This window comes from Equus quagga, chromosome 11 (assembly GCF_021613505.1).
Source record: "Equus quagga isolate Etosha38 chromosome 11, UCLA_HA_Equagga_1.0, whole genome shotgun sequence".
Classification (NCBI taxonomy): domain Eukaryota; kingdom Metazoa; phylum Chordata; class Mammalia; order Perissodactyla; family Equidae; genus Equus; species Equus quagga.
The window spans coordinates 2310905-2326953 of record NC_060277.1 but is presented as its reverse complement, the minus strand read 5'-3'; the positions used below and the strand labels follow the sequence as shown (position 1 = coordinate 2326953).

The window sequence follows — 16049 nt, the reverse complement described above, 5'->3', positions numbered from 1 at the left end:
TGCTAAAGGTATACTACAAGCCTAAAGTCCTTGGGTAGGAATTTGGAGAGTTTGTGCTACTACTGAGGGATTGCAGGGACATGAGATGGCTTCACACGCTATCTAATAAAATAAGGCTTTGTATCACTGCCTGCACTTTTCTTCAGAACTTGAATTGTGACTTCCATACACTAAATCATATGAAATGTACCCATATCTTATTATGCTCTTAATCCTGTCAGTAGATAGTTTCAACGGTAGAACGTTGTATTATTTTTGTGACAGTTTTGCTTTGAGTGCAAGTACAGATTGTTGTTGAAAAGTCCTTTCTCAGCTCTGATTGCACAGTCCAAGAAGAAATGTGCCAGTCACGCTTGTGAGTCTGAACCAGACCATATGCAGAGCATCCTGATTTGGGCTCAACAACAGAGCTTCTCGTTGCAGAGCCAAGAGTCTTTATCTTCCATTCCCCCGCCCTCCCCTTCAAAGTCTCTTTCATCAAACAAACCGCCCCAGTACCTGTTTCTCCATTTGCCGCTGTGGACTTCTTCCTACTGGTCTGTGAGTTCATACTCTAAATTTTCACTACCTTTTTCTTTTCAAAATGTTCTACAAGTCGATTTGCTCCACAAAGCCTGTCCGAGCTCACCAGGGCAGTGAGAATGCACTCCCCCACCTGAAATGCACGAACCCCCACAAGACAGGCCTCAGAGACACCCACCGATGAGGCGCGTTACAGAGATTTGCTTTCCGCGCAATTTGCTTCTGCTTCATGTCTCATCTCTACTTTGCTGAACGCTTGTGCTTTGCGCTGTCCTTTCACGTGTTGTCCCGTTACTGATGGGGATACCCATCAGTGCTTCTCGACAATGTCCCCCCAGTGAAGTCACTGGGAATCTTTGTAAAAATGCCTATGCCCAGACTCACTCCAGACCAATTAAGTCAGAAAATCTGGTTGAAAACAACTGAGTTTAGATGATAGTAAAACAGTGGAAAATGTTAGCCTCATTTCTTTTTCCCTCCCATCCTGGGATGGAGAGGGACAATCTTGACCAGATTTAAAAAGATAATGAAAGAAAAAAGAGAGAGAAAATGTCCTCCTGAATGATGTAACGAGAAGCATGAAGGTAGGCAAGGGCTTATCTTTTTCCGGGTCTCTGCCATCCCGGTCCAGAGAAATAAAAACACTTGCTTTAAATGGTGGTCCCCTTCTTCTGCTTCAAGTTTCCATGAGCCACACTCACGCTACCCAAGCCCTGCTGATGAGTAGTCAATCGATCTTTGGAGACTGACTCAGTGAGTCTATGCAGTGTGCTGACCTCAAGAAGTACGTATCCTAATAATCACACATATGATAAGCTATTTCCAGAATTGTCTCCAGGTAGTGTCATCTTAATTGTATCGATGAGTTTCCCAACCAAGGTGCTGTGAGTGGGTTTCCAGTGTGCTGAGGACTTGGTCCCCCTGTGTCCCCAGAGTGGCCAGGCAAGCCTGGGGCAGTCAAGATTCCAGTCCTAAAGGCTCTGGACTGGAGCAGCCAGGTCCATTTAACCCAGTGGGAATCACGTGTTATTTTCTATGTGTGTTACGGAGTGGAGAAGCAGGGAAGTCTTGGAGAAATACAGATGGTAGGATCTTGAGTGGCTGAGATGATAAGCAATACAGAGCATCAGATTTGTACTCGATGTAGCAGAAACTACGTAGTGCACATAAATCTGTCCATCAGTTACAATTATATTTACAGGAGTAAAGCCACAGCAGCAGCATATCATATATGAAAACCCAAGCAATTAGTGCTAAAAGAAACTGTCCCCCGGTATCACTTGGCAGCATAAAAATCATTGTAATTATATACTATATTGTGCACAATCATAGTAATTCCTGATAGAATAACCCATGAGTACAACAGACTGACAAGAGATACTCAGTGAACACTCATTAAGACTAAACATTATTGTTTATTTACTTATCATCTCCAAAAGAATTACTCCAATATGTTTGGATCAGTTTTTCAGTTCCAGTTCTCAAATTCTAACAGATTAAAATCCTGTAATTGGGTTTGCACATGAAGAACTGCTTCTCTGGGTTTAATTATCACAAGAGGAAAGTGATGTAGTGCAATTCACAGAAAAAGGGATTTGGGGCATTGTTAGACTTTAATTTTAAAAAGTGAGAGATATATGTTGCCACCGAAATAGATTCTAAACGGCTGTAAGACTTGACAAGCACAGAAAACTCTAAAAGACAAATTTATTATAATGTGTACTCATTCAGTTAATTCAGGCATTGTTTGCCCAATAATGGCTAAGACATATTCTTGAACTGTGGGGTTTGTGGATAAGAAACATGGAAGTCGCATTATATTGAGATTGTAAAATATTCCAGTAACAAGAATAGACAGGTTTGCCTAAAGAAGTCGGTGAAGGTGCACAGAGTTCTCGGATGGGTTCAAATAGTTTTAAAATGTTAATAACACTCACAAAAGACAGAGGAAGGTTCATCTAACCAAAGGCAAACAGAAATGTGTGATACAAACCAGCAAGAAAGAGGATTTTAAAAGGGTCTATTAAAATGCTCTTTACAGAACAAGGATGGAAAAGCACCAGCCAACAGCCTAGGAAAGTGGCAGAACGTTCAGAGCAGAAGACGAGCAGAAGGCAATAAAAGCTCGGCGTCCTTTCTCTTTTCCTTCTTCTTGTCAAAAAGAATGAATTTAGACTGGAAAAGGCACAGCTTTCTTTTTAAAAAGAGTCAGCGTGGAGGGTTGGAATGGAAGCCCAAGAAAGGGAAAACCAAGCAAACAAACAGACATGATGGCCGTTTTGCAAAAGTTCAAGCTTCTGGGTCTAGTGAGCTGTAATCTCAACTATTTGTACATATATTTGGTAAACTCCTGTCAATAATCCTGGTGGAACTACGGAGAACGGGAAAGGTGTCAGAAAACTAGAAAAAGGCAAAAATTGTCTGAATTTTATTCAGTTAAAAAAAAGTCACCCAATGATCTCTGTTTGTAAAGTACCTCCGCTTCAGCTGGGTTGCCATGGTGCATTAACCGATGCAGTGGAGCCTGTGCAGAGCACAGCAGGGCCTGAAGCGGAGAGTGACACGCACTCCAGTCGGTCCCCTCACGAGTAAGGTCAGCGCAGAGGGCAGCTTCCAAGGACTGTTCTCTGCAGTAGCCAATTTGTTTCTTGAGTTTTATATTTTATCCGCTTCCTAAATAGTCCTTATTCCAAGTAAATATGCTGCAGAGTTTTTCTTCCAAATACATATTCTGCAAAGCCCAGTTCAGTTAATTTTACAGATTAAATAAAATATTCCAAAATACACCTGTCCCTAAAATACGTGTACTTGTATCTTCCATACTTATAAAATTGATGGACAACTTGTGGGAGCAAATGGTCATGTGCCTTGATCCGCTTTCTGCCTTCTCTGTGAAGCCAGGGGAATAGTACTGTGGCTTAGCACCATTTTCTGGAGAGGGCCCTGCACACACAGGCCCTAAGAGAGCACGTGCTCTACCGAGAGATAAACCACAGTAACAGGCCTTGGTAACTGACTGGACTTGCCATGACTAGGACAAAAGACAGGACCTTGGTTATGGGAAAAGACAGCACATTCATTTTGGGATCCATTAAACGTACAAAGTTTCCCAACAGTCTGCACTCAGCTGATGTGATCCTTTAAAAACGTTAGATCATGCGCTCTCTCCTTCAAAACCTTCTCTCACTCTCTCTCTTTTTTTTTTCTTGGTGAGGAAGATTGTCACTGAGCTAACATCTGTGATTGCCACTGAGCTAATGTCTGTGCCCATCCTCCTCTACTTTGTACGTGGGATGCCACCACAGCATGGCTTGATGAGCAGTGTGTAGGTCCAGGCCCAGGATCCAAACCCGTGAACCCTGAGCCCCCGAAGCGGAGCATGCCAACCTAGCCACTAGGCCACTGGGCTGGCCCCCTTCAAAACCTTCTGTGTCTCCCTGTCTCTCTCTGAGTCCCTAAGCTATCCACCACTCCCCACCAAGTGCAGCCCCCCCATCTGTCGTCTCTCTGCCCTTATCTCTTTCCACTCGCCCGCTCTCTCTCTGCTCCAGTGTGCTGGCTCCTTGCTGTTTCTAAAACTTACAGGCACGTTCCTCGTGGTCTTGTGCTCGCTGTTCCCTGAGCCTGAAGTGCTCCTCCCAGATGGCCTCATGGCTCCTCCCATGTTTCACTCAAGTCCTTGCCCCAAGTCACCTCAGAACAGCCATTCTAGAACCCGCTCTATTTACACAGCAGCCTCACCCCCGCCCAGGCCACCCAGCGCTCCCTCACCCCTTTCCTGCTGTGTTTCACCCCACAGCACCTATCTCACAACCCCACAGACGGTTTATCTGTTGATTCTGTGCACTGTCCGTCTTGCCCCGCTAGAAGCTGAGCCGCAGGAGGGCAGTGGGGCTGTCTCTGCTTTGTTTGATGCTGTCTTCCCAGGGTCTAGAACAGGCCGGCACATAGCAGACACTCAGAAACATATCTGAGGAATAAGGGAGTGAATATCCAGCTGGTCTGGAGCCCAAAAGAGAAATTAGAACCAGAGGTGCAGACTTAGTCATATAGGAAAAGACTCTGAGGGTCAACGGCACCAGATGAGAGGAGCTGGAGGACCTCACATCTCCTTCCAGTGCTGAGATTTTGACCTAAGCGTTATGCATATGTTCATACACACACACACACACACACACACACACACACACGCTCCCTGTAAAGCAGTAGATACCCAATTATTTTTCCCAAAACAGTCATCTTAGAAAATACTTGAAAAACGTTTTGTGGACAAATGTGTTTGGAAAATGCTTTATGATCTCACCTTCTTGGATATTCACAGTAAACATCAATATGTTGGAGGATCTGAAAAATGTTGCATGTACTCGTCAGGGTTCTCCAGAGAAACAGGACTCTAATACAGATTTTGGTACCAAGTGTGGTTCCAGAGGAACAGAATCTTAAGGATGAGTTTTCTGAACTGGTTCTGGGTTTTCTGGAATTGGCTCTCCAATCCGATTAGATTTAAAGATGTTACTTACTCTATTTCCAGTATTAAAGAGAGCATTGATAATCCATGGTGTGATGCAGTGACAGAGATACGCAAAGAATCAGCATTGGATACTCCTAAACACTTATATGCAGCAAGTCTCTGGGTGACCGTATATATGATTCCTTTGAACATTTTCATCAGACTAACGAGTATAATGAGATTGGCCGGTTGCTCCTCATGTTGCTGGATAAAGTGGGGAAAGAAAAGGATGAGCCCCGGGATTTGAATGCCCAGCTCAAGCACCATGTAAATGACCTGAAAGCTCCTACGTCTACCCTGAGAGAGACTTATGTCCTGGAGCTGCAGAGCTGGGGTCCTAGAAACCACGCCCAGAATCCCATGTAGCTGTGGCGAATTGCAACACAAACTGAATGCCCACCATTGCCGAGTGTCTCTGTTAAAGCAAGGGCATTGATTGAAAAGGAATGGGATCCTGACCACTGGAATGGGGACCTATGGGGAGCCCGTGAGGAAGCTGGGACACTGAGCCCCTGAATTCTGACGGGTCTTCTTTCCCAGTAGAAGCAGGCTTTCTGCCTGTCATAACAAAATACTACAGACTGGGTATCTTCACAGAAAGTTGTTTCCCACAGTTCTGGAGGTCAGAGGTCCAAGATCGAGGTGTCACTTGTTTGGTTTCCTCTGAGACCTCTCTCGCTGGCTTACAGATGGCCGCCCTCTCACTGTCCTCACGTGGGCTTTCCTCTGGGTTCGTCACCTTGGATGTGAGCCCACCCTGACAGCCTTGTGTTAACTTATTCTCCTCCTTAAAGGCCCCGTCTCCAAACACAGTCACATTCTGAGGTGCTGGGGGTTAGGGCTTCAGTGTATGTGTTTGGGGGAGGAGACACAATTTAGTCCAAACACTGCAATTTTTTAAAAGTTTAATTTTGTTAAACCTCTATGTTTCCCAAGCTTTTTTGCCTACAGCATCCTTAAATCACGTTTAATTACATATCAAAGAATAACATTCCTCACTTTGAATATGCTCTAACACTGACCTAAATTTATATAGCAATATGAATAATATTATTTATACAATATATAAAGTATACTAATACAATATAGAATTTAGATAATATATAGTATATTATACATGATTTATATTGCAATATCAATAAGAATATTCTTCATAACAAAACTTTATTACAAAGTGGTGGACAAAGCACCTTTATCCACGTGACTTCATTTAACTCCTACCTTCTGTGAGGTATACAGGGCAGATATTATTATTCTTACTTAACAAAATAGAAGATTGCATGAAGCCTGGAATGAATAAGACTTACCAATGTCGTGGAGGTGGTAAGTAGCTTCTCATGCTATTGAATTCTTTACTTTGTGACACAGTTTTTAAACACCATCCAATACCCACCCTCCCTTAGCAAAATACCGTGGCTCTCACTTCAGATCAAGACATATTTGAACAGGGATGGTACCATATCAGTTAGGGGCACAGGCTGTGGAGCCAGCGACCCTGGTCTCGAATCTGCCTGCACACTCTCTGGCCTCGTCATCATGGAAAACTAATTGATCACCTCTGTCTCTCGGGGATGGTACTGATTCTTACCTGAAGGAGTTATTGAGAGGATTAAATGAGTTAATTCATGAGAAGTACTTCAGACATACATAGCACCTGCTAAAGCTTCAATAAATGTTAGCTGTTACTATAGAAATATACGTTACTAGTTTTAATAGTAAAATAATATCCTACAACATGGATACAATGTGATCAATTCAACCATCTCCCTACGCATCCAGTTTTTGCCATCTGTTTCCCTTCCGAAAAAAAAAAAAAAAAATGAGCAATATTTGGAGCTTAAAAGAATCCCAGGTGCCACGTTGGCACAGACACCTGGAATAACGAGCTCCCAAAGGCTGCTGGCCTGAGCGGCTCCAGCAGGGAGTGTGGTGGTCGATGGTCCTTGTGAGGTCGGCAGACCTGAGGTGGAGGGCTCCTGAGAACAGGCTGTCTCATGGGGCCCTGTGTATTTCCTGCCGGCGACCGGCAACATCTTTTCTTGTAGTATTTTGGCAGGTTTGTCCTTGTTCCCGACCAGACTCAGGAAGTTCAGAAGCACATGAAAACAATACATTAAAACGCTTCTCTCAAATTATTTAAAGTTCAAAAAGGAAAATTATTCAACGATGTTGGGATTGGTCAGTATTTTGTCTAATTAATTATCTTTATTCTCATTAATGTGCCCATACTTTTCTTTCCAGCGAACACTTTTCTTGGCAGTGATTTTCATTAGAGTTTTTTTCTTCCTAAATATGGGAAGTGATTAGACAGAGTACCATCATATTTTGCAAAAATTTACAGGCATTTTTATGACGGGCTGTTTTATCCTCTGTGCAATTTTCAAATTATATTTTGTTATTAACATCATTCTTAGTGATTACTACTCCTCTTAGGATCAGTGTGATTTTTTTCCTAAAAATCTTTTCCCTTCAATTCAATGACTATAGCTGGATGAATTGCATGTCAACACTATATAAGTGCTACTTTCCAAAATTTTACTTATCATTTACAATCCACCTAAATATCAGCTCCTTCAAACCTTCCCCATTCCCCTACTCCATATAATGTCCAAAGGACTCTGCTTCTATTTCTCACTTCAGTCACTCAACCAAATGCAATGGACTTATTTCAAGCATCATTTCACTTGCCCTTTTAGCAAGATCTATCTAAAAACCATCCTTTCCTTCTTGACTTACTGTCTTCCATGACACAACAAGCTTCTGGATTTCCTGCCAGCTCCATGGCTGCCCCTTCTCCCTTATGGGCTCCTCCTCCAGCAAGACATTAAATGTTAGAGTGGCACAAGGCTGGACGCTTGGCCCTATTACTTCTCACATCACTTCCTGGGTAACTTCATACATTCGCGTAGTTTGATTTGATTTATAAATGTATAGCTCCATTTCAGACATTCCCTCTGGGTGTCAGACCCATATGTCCAACAGCCTACTTGACATTTTTGCTTTGAAATCTCAGTAATTCACTCAATGTGGCCAAAGTTGAGCGCATAAACTTCTCCCCCCAAATCCGGTCCTTCTAGGAGACCCTTTTTCTGTGATTAGCACAACCAACCATCCAGTTATGCAAGTCAGAAATCTAGGAGTTATCCCTGATACTTTTCTCTCCCTCAGCCTTCATATGCAATTCCTCACTGCATGTCAGTTCTACCTACTAAATACCTCTAAGATCCATCCACCTCTCTACCAGTACCACCACCCTACTCCAAGCTAGCATCTTTTCTCACCTAGACTATTACAATTATCTTCTAACTAGTCATTCTCCCCCCTTCCAATCTATTCTCCATACTGTACCCATAGTGATTTTTTTCAATATGCAAATCTGATAACATCATCTTCCCCTTAAAATCATCCCATGGCTCCCTAATTCTCTTGGGAAAAAGTCTTGGGAAAACTCCTCAGCCTATCCTACAAAGTTCGGACACCTCTCCGGCCTCATTTTACACCACGCCTCACCACACCTGCTTTGTCCTCTTTGCCATGATCCACTTGGCCTTAGGACACTTCCTCAGGTATGCCATCTGCCTGCCCTAGGACCTTTGGATGTGCACGCGCATCTGCCTGGTTGCTGCACTGATACGATCATGTAATGTATGATCCAACCAGAATACTTGGAATGTGAAAGGGGCGCTATTACTGACCACACCAGGAAGGACAGTAGGTATAGGTCAAGACTTTCCAGGGAAAACCGGGACATGTGTTCACCTTAAAGTAACTCCTGTCCATTCACCAGACCTCACACCAAAAGTTACCACCTCGGGGAAACACAACCACCTCCCTAGCAAGGTGAAGTCCATTATAACTTTCTTAACACAACATACCTCTCTTTTGATCCACTGTCCAAAGTTGTGGCTTTACATGTGTGCGTGATTGTTCTATGCTGTCCCCTTCAGTAGACTGTGATCTCCATAAGATCAAGACTCTTCTCAAGAGTCCTTCACCACTGCGTTGCCTGCCAAAAATATCATGTATCATAAACACCATTTACAGTAAATATAATTTACCAAATGAAGGACATGAAATAACTCCTCTTCAAGAATTCCTTTTTTCTGTGATTGGCACAACCAACTATCCAATTATACAGGACAGAAATCTAGGAATTTATCCGCAATGCCTTCCTCTCCGTCAGCCCCCGTATTCAGTTTCTCCCCACTCCGTTTTCTTCGTAGCCTCCCCTCCCTCCTCCTCTTCCTCTTCCTTCTCTCTCTTTGCCTTCTTCCTCTCTCATTCTCCTCCCCCACCTCTCCTGCTGTGTCTCTATATTTATTTTCCAGAAACCTAACGCACTCATCAGATGTGAAGGACATCTCTTTCTAATAACAAGAGGTTTCTGAAACTAGCTTTGTTAATTTAAGTCACTTGCCTGTAAGAAATGTGCTTACTGGAGACCTGTACTAACAGTCAAAATCACACCTCAACCGTAGTTCTGAAACGTGAAGGCCTTTTAAAATTATATGTAATTTAAAAATTGAACACTAAATAATTCTCTTTCAATTCTACCAACTTACACATTTTATAGGATTGCTAAGAAGCTTTGTGAAACCTAGAAATTTCCAAGTTAGTTATCTATATAAAATCACAAAGCCTCCCAACGCTTCTGAGGGAGGAATCCTAACCCGTGATCCCAGTATCGCTAAAGTTAGACTCCTGCCAGCTTGCACCATATTTGCCCATTCCTATGTCTTCTTCTGGATTATTCGTTATCTGAGTGCCAAGATGACATCAGCTTTGTATTTCCCTTTTCCTCCCCTACTTTCCAACACTGGGGGAGTGTTTTGCATGCGCTTTTGTTGAAATGAACTGAATTAGCCTGGGGTCCCCTCAGAGCCCGTCCTAGGATTGACCCTTTTGCCGACCCACTTACCTGAAAGTTCTACTGAGCTGCAAGATACCTAGATCCGTGGCGGAGTCTAGACTCCCTGTGGTCTAACCTGCACCAATGGGAATTCACGAGTTCCCGCGTCATGGCCACAGCATCCCTGTTGTGCATCCCTTAGAACGCTGCTGTGAAGAAGCACCAGGATAAATGTCAGGCTTTCCTCGGGACATAGTTTTGGCCCTTCCTTTTATAACCCTGGGCTGCCCAGCAGAGAAAGGGGAAACAGCCTGCGAAGATCGAAGGAAACCATGAATGACATCATGGTGACCGTGCTGGTCACTGCTGTGGAGAAAGGAGATGCTGGCCCTGTGCAGCCGTGGTGCAGAGAGCGGGGGCTCCCAAGGCCACCTGCTTCCGATCCCACCTGAGTCACTCACAAGCTCTGTGTGTTCCTCAGTACAGTGGGGATGCCATGCACACCTGCCTCAGGCGGATTGTTGTGAGAGCTAAAGCTGCTCCTCCACAGACAGTCCTTGAAACAGCTCCTGACTTAGAAATCCTCCTAAATAATACTGACTGCCATGGGGGAGGGTAGATGGGGGCAGGCATCTCAGTAACGAAACAAGGATAATAGCTACTGTTTTTTGAGTGCCTACGATGTGTCAGGCATTTTGTGTGTATGTGTGTGTCTGTGTGTATTATTTATTTAAAAACAACAAACTTTGCCTTGGTGAGATTCTGGAGAGATCAAAAGCATTATCCCAGAAATAAGTGGGTAATGCACAAGCCGTCACTGGTGTTTTCATTACTTCAGGCAAAGCCAGACCACATATTCCCTAAGACGACTCCTCGGCTATTCCCCTTATTCTCGATATTTGTAATAAGACATGTTCTTTGTGTTCTTTTAAGTTCCTTTGCAGCTTCTTGGAATTCTCTGCAGGCGTTCCTGCTGCTTCTTGTTCAACCAGCTTTTTTTATTAGACTCCTGTGTTCCTGGTGATTGAAATTTTTTTTCTCTTTTTCCCTCTGTAAAATCATGAAGCTGAAGAACATCTAGACTAAGTTAAACCTACCTTATCTGCTTTAGAAAATAAAGGACCTCCAATTATATACTCACTTTTGCAGCATTCAAGTCCCAAAATGCACATTTATGGCAAAGTATTTAAGAATTCTAATCTAAGTTTTCAAGGTAGTATCAGTATTGTTTGGGGACTCCAACTTGGTGAAATTTCTTCTCTGATTTTGATCAAAGATCGAGGTTTTCAGAAGGAGAAGAAAGAAAGAACTTTTCTTTGCATGCAGGGAAAACTTTATTTTATTCCTTTTGCCAAAAGGGTGGTTTCTGGACAAGTAACTCCTGGTTTGTCTCTTTCCTACACAAAAAGCTCTCCCAGCGAGGCTCAGGAACACACAATGAGTGCAGGAGATCAATGGAGGGGAGCCTCCTGCTCAGGTGGTCCGGCTCACCGTCCTTAGCGAGCAGACAGGCCCAGCCGCACTCAAGACCGTAAAGCAGCAGCCTGAGCGTCCACGTGGGAGATGCGGTTGCCTCAGCCGTGTTGGATCTCCTACAAGTTCCTACCCTCAGGACAGTCAGCTCTGCCTCAGTTATCTAAACTGGCTGCCTGTACCATCCCATAAATCTATGGGGTGATTAAATTGCACAACCTTCCTCCTCTTTCTTTGGGAGATAAACATCTTAGGATAAATAATTCACTCTGCTCATTGAGAGAAGTCATCTGAAATACTGCGAGCCGCCTGCCGAGGCAGTGCAGCACCGTGAGAGTCCTGGCTGAGAACCGGGCTCGCTCTGCCTTCACTGTGCAAGTTTGCAGCAGCGACATGAATTAGTAATGTCTAAAGAAGCTCAGAGGAATACCTTTCACAGAGCTTCTTCCCTCCCACCACGTTTGGGCTGCTGCACAATTGCAGCTTTCCCGCACAACCACCGTCTCCTGCTCCTCACCCAGAGTGACGCCCGCCGTGCACCTAGGCTGTGCTCCCCACAGCCCTTCTTATCACTACCTTCATTCGGCTCAGATGCAACAGGGCACAGCAGCTGCTGCTCTGTCTCTTTCCTACCCCTTCCCCCGACCCTGAAATGACCTTGTCACCACAATAGGGGCCAGAGTCTGGTATTCCTCATGTGGCCCGTGTTCAGCCACTGTAAGTTGTCATCGCTGTCAGAGCCGCCGTCCCCTTTGCCAGTTACATAAGAGGCCACATAACATCTGCTCCCTGGCACAGGCTTTTGTTAAACAGACACGGCCCGAGAGGCCAAGTGGACAAGGGGTCCCTCCTGGAACCACGTCCCCTGGGACGGTGAGTGGCAGTCTCCGGCTCTTGGCTCCTGGAGCCACTGAGCTCAGCTCTCTGCCGGTGTTTACAGCCTTAAATACCCGAGGACACCGTGTTATGTTTTCAGCCTGAAGGGGCAAAAGAGAAGCAGCTCTTTCAAAATAAGAATTCCCCTGCTGTTGTTTCATTTTGGAAGGCAATAAGAACGGGCTGAGGACTCAGCTCTGAGCTGTCAGCGCTTCCTACGACTGCCTCAAGTCTGCTTCCACAGCACCTTTCATTTGCCAGAAAAAAAGTTGCTTCAGTTAAACAAGGGCCTAATGAATAGTCAAAATAATTGTTTAGCTTGGATGTAAGGCTTTAGGTAAATAGATGATTGCCTGCGACCAGGGGGCAGTAAAAGCAGTTCAGCAGGACGCCACTTATCTGTTCTTCGGACATCAGCCCAGTGGCCTCTGCTCCCCCAGGGACGGTTGTTGCTGAATTACTTCTCTGCTCCCACGAGCACATTGAGCCAATTTTGTATCGGAAGAAACTCACGAAAGCAGGGAGAAAGAGAGAGAAGTTTCTATATTAGAAGTAAACAGTTAAAACATTAATTTTGCCCCATTAGAGTCTCAACTAAATAGAATGCTCAAGATAGGGAATATTTAGTTTGTTTGTATGTAACTTCTCATGGTGAAAAAATTTCTAAAATGCACTGTTAGCCCACTTAACCATTGTCCTGCCTCCCGCTGCACTACTATTTTCAACATGATTTAATCCTTTTTAAAAACAACTGTTTACTACGCCTAAAGGCCATCATGAGGTTTGTGAGTAATGGCTTCCAACACTGTCGCTGTAGTTATAGACCGAATAAACATTGGAAAGAAACTTCCAGGGCTGGGTTTGTCGTTTGTCGTCGTTGCCGTCGATTTGTTTTGTTTTGGGTTTGTTTAGGTGTCTTTGCTATCAACTTGCTGCATTGTTGTCTCTTTTTCCCAAAAGTGAGGTTGCATCATAAAAATTCTGCTTAATTAAGAGCTTGGGTAAATTAGTTGCCAGGTGATTTCGGTTCTGCTGAATAATATTTTCAATAATTGCTTTCATTTCTTACTTGAAAATAATAGACGCCTTGTTGATCCAGGACAGGATTTAGTTGTCTTACTCATTCAGCCCATTTCTACTGGTCGGCTTTTCGAATAACAGCATCCGTCTGATTGAATCTTGAATTCATCGGGGGGGTGGGTCCCCTCGTGTTCAGTTTCCAGGAATCATGATGAATCTGTATTTGGCTTATGACAAATAGTAATCAAAGCTTACGCTGGGCAATAAAAAATATGTTTCTCTGTACGATTTTTAATCCTGATAATAGAGGAAAGTGGTTAAGAACGTGGGGTTTGGACCAGTTCTGAGTCTGAGCACTGGCCCCACACTTACTAACCCTATGGACTTGGACAAATGATCAAAGTTCCATTGGCCTCAGTTTCCTCCTCTGTATAATGGTCTAATAATAACGACACCCACTTGATTGGTGGTTGGGTAGAGGAGAGGAGATAACGTGTGCGAAATGCTCAGCACGGTGTGAGTATTCAACAAATGTTCACCATCACGTTAAGTTCTTGCACCTTATAAATTCCTCGCAACAACCCTGAGAGGTAGGAAAACTGCTATGATTGTGCTAATTCATTTAAATATTGGAAAACTGGACCTCAAAGTGGTTACTGATTTGCCCGAGGTCACCCAAGATGGCGAAATGCTGCTCCTCTTGGTGGCGGGAGCGCTGGCAGCCTGGCTCATGGCTCTGCCTGGACCTGTGCTGCTCTGTGGTGCTGTCTCCTCGCAGTTTCTCTAGATCTAAAGTCTCAGGAGACAGTGGCCTCCTCTGCCTTCGACTACCGGATGGACGTATGGAATAAATTCTGGCAGAGGCTTTAAAACCCACATTGATATTATACAGAAGTTTTCTGGGAAAATAGTCCTCTCAGAACTACAAAGTCAGGAGGAGCCCTTTGGTGATACTGAAAGACGATACCTGTGAAAAAGTGACTTCCAGTTAGTGAGCCTGGAACCCCCAGGAGAAGCCCACAGGGGTGACACAGGAGGTGGGCCATCTGCAAGCCTGGCAGGCTTTGTACCAAATGAGGATGGTCTCATCTCTGCGTAGCTCTTCAAGTGCGTGTCTATCTCATGCTCATTCATAAAATACAAGTTCATTCAAAGGCAGAGCTGAACTTATGTCATTTTAACACGCTGTATTTTCTCAATGGGTACTAAAAGTGCAATTTCTATCATGTGAGGGGTTTATGATTTTTTTCATTTAAAAAACCAGGTGTGCACACTCCATAAGGTTAGAAAGCAATGGCATTGAGATTTCACCTTAAACCTGTGTTTAAGGACGATCCCTGCTAATTATAAGCTTACAGCGCTGTAAACTCAGGGGTCAATATAAGCCCCTGGAGGGGCCTGAGCCCAGGGCTGGGCCGCAGAGTGAAGAGCAATCCTTCACTTCTCCTCTCAGCCGCTCTTTTCCCACCTATAGACCAGGGAGAACAATAGCGATTCTCCTCACAGGCTATTGTGAGGATCCAAAGAGAGAAACAAGAAGATAAAGATGCTTTGTCAACCCTTAGAGAGTTATAAGCAGAGGGTGTTCTGGATGACGGCTGAGCAGAGGAACGGCTCTCCAGTGGCTCTCCTGTGCCCGCTGACCCTCCACCCCCATGAGCTTCCCGAATGCTGACAGCACTCCCTTCTTTGCTGTTGGGTTATATTCACATCTTTAAAAGCACTTTTCCTTCTCGTCCCTCCCCCTCCTTCTTCTCTGTCTTCCATCAATTACAACACTCTTTAATGTCCACATGGCACTATGGTATCAGATTATACAAAGCAGTAAATAAGGCACTGATATAAAACTCAAGCACAGCTAGCCCAGGGACTCACGGCCTGCGGTTTATAAGCCCAAGTACGTGCAAGGCCCATCTGAGAAGGGTGTTTGAGACACTGTCAGCCACGCAGGTTCAGCCGACACGGCTGTCACAGGCCCTGGCCATCTCCAGGAGGTCGGAAGGGAGGGGAGAAGACTGTTCCCCCTCCACTCGTGGGCTGAGGCCCCCTCAGGTCTGGGAAAGGGTGATTTATGGAAGTGGACCCATTACTCCTGAAACTGAAACCTTCCGTGATTCAGTTCTCCCAGAAATATATGAAGTCTCATGTATTTTTACTTCTCTGATTCCATGTAATATGTACTCATTGGTGAGTTTGGTCTTTCTCTCTGTTCTCGTCAACGGAGGGGATTCACTGAGTCCGCTAAGTACCAGGCAGCACGCAGAGCACGAGGGAGAAATGCAAAGTGCACAGTAGGCAGGATCCTCACTTCGCAAGCGTGAGAAGGAGGTGAAGCCTGCAGTTATTGCCTGGCCGCGAGTGTTATTTTTGATTTTCCAACAAATGACACCTTGAAGTCAGGCAACTGAGGCTCAGAGCCAGGCTTACCGGAGGAGCACCTCATTCCACTCTACTTCACGACCTCCCTTGATAGGGAAGGCAGGACACACACCCAAATGAAAGTAAACACAGACATTAAAGGAAACACACAAATAAGTACTAGAAACTCTACAGACCACCATCCGTCCAAGCCTGGCTGAGTGTCTGAAGGGCCTGGATCCTGGCTGGCCCTCATCTGAGCAGATTCCAGAGCAGACCTGGGACACAGCCTGGGGAAAAAGGAAGGTAGACGACAGTCCGAAAACGATGGTGCTGGAACCAAGAGAAATGATGCTGTGGGCAATTAAAACTTCCAGTAAGAATACAAGCTATGATCCCAGGACACCATTTGTCCTTCCAGACAAGGATGCTTCATCTTGG

The 16049-nt window shown here is 44.6% G+C and overlaps 1 protein-coding gene across 2 annotated transcripts in view; it reads left to right on the top strand.

The window, feature by feature from the left end:
• The window catches only part of PDE7B (phosphodiesterase 7B), a 293000-nt gene that overhangs the window by 203355 nt on the left and 73596 nt on the right, over positions 1 to 16049 (top strand). The gene's annotated exons all lie outside the window — the stretch shown is intronic.